This window comes from Corvus kubaryi, unplaced genomic scaffold, assembly GCF_017639235.1.
Source record: "Corvus kubaryi isolate FWS band 111438036 unplaced genomic scaffold, C.kubaryi_AGA036_p1.0 37264, whole genome shotgun sequence".
In the NCBI taxonomy this organism is placed as follows: Eukaryota; Metazoa; Chordata; class Aves; order Passeriformes; family Corvidae; genus Corvus; species Corvus kubaryi.
Genome location: NW_024581079.1, coordinates 1381142 through 1382265, shown reverse-complemented (window position 1 = coordinate 1382265; position 1124 = coordinate 1381142). Strand labels below are relative to the sequence as shown.

Genomic DNA, 1124 nt, shown 5'->3' with positions numbered 1-1124 from the left:
CCGGCGGCGCAGGGCACGCGTGGCGGGCCGGCCCCGCCGGGAAGGGGCATGTCCCGCTGACGTGTGGGCCGGGGATTGGCAGCAGCCCGGCCTATATATGCGGCGGGGCGGGCGCCGCGCCGTTCTCCCAGGAGCGCTCCGTTTCTCCAGAAGGGCGGGCGAGCGGGCACCGGCCGGAGTGAGTCACGGGGGGACGGGGGGCGGCCCCTCCGCCGCGGCCGCGGCGCCGACGTGGAGGCTGGCGGGGCGGCCCGGCCCGAGGCGGCCTCGCATCCTCCCCAGGGCACCGACGTGTCGGCGCTGCCTGGAAACTCCGCACTAACTTCCCGCCGGCCGGGCCGGGCAGGGCAAAGTCCGGCGAGGGAGGGTATCCGGCGGCGGGAGGTGGGGAAAAGTCTGGCCCCGCGGCGCGGCCTCGGACGGTGGTGGTATGGCTGTGCCGGCCGGCAGCAGCTGCCGCGTATCGCCGGCATATGGGGCCGGACCGATGGGGAGGCCGAGCCCCGCGGCTGCGTGGGGAGGGGGCGGCCCGGCCAGGCCGAGCGCGGCGTGGTTCCTGTCGTCGGTGGCAGACGGTTAGCGGCGCAGGCCGACGCGGTTCCACGCCGTTCCCGGCGGTCGTAGGGTTTGATTCCGATACGAGTTAAAGCAGCCGGCGGCGAGCGTTCGTCCAGTGTTGGTCAGCCCGCGGAGCACCGGCGGCGGGCAGCCCAGCCTGCCGCGGGGCCGAGCGCTCTGCTCCTGCTGTGGCTATAGAAGGACAAGCGCCCTGGCCCCGCTTCCTGGCCACCGTCGGCGGGGGGAGGTGCCACCGCCGGGCCCGGAGCTGGCCGTGCCCGCCACGCTACCGCCACCGGCAGCGTCCCGGTGGCCGCGGAACCGCGCTCGAGGCTGTCACTGGGCCCCGCGGGAGCGCCTGTTCCCCGCTCGTCTGATGCGGCCGCCCCGGCCTGCAACCCGCAGGGCCGCGGCGGGCTGGGGCTGCCGGGGCTGGGCTGTAGCTGCCCCGTGGCACTGGCCGCGCCCCGGCCCCGTTCCCGCACGGTCCTGGTGCGCTGGGCGCGCCCCCGCCGCCCCCTCCCGCTCGGCCCCGCGGGGGGCGCGGTGACAGCGGGGGCCCGCCG

General features: G+C 77.8%; 1 protein-coding gene across 3 annotated transcripts in view; it reads left to right on the top strand.

Annotated features, from left to right (window-relative positions):
• The window catches only part of LOC121662907 (high density lipoprotein binding protein), a 39680-nt gene that overhangs the window by 14021 nt on the left and 24535 nt on the right, over positions 1-1124 (top strand). Inside the window, exon 1 of one of the 3 annotated variants that reach the window (XM_042024594.1) lies at positions 76-178. The exons of 1 other annotated variant lie outside the window; for it this stretch is intronic. The gene's annotated coding sequence lies outside the window, so the exon portion shown is untranslated. Of the gene's footprint in view, positions 1-75; positions 179-360; positions 385-1124 lie in introns of those variants that run through there. One more of the 3 variants, XM_042024596.1, reaches the window with a different exon arrangement.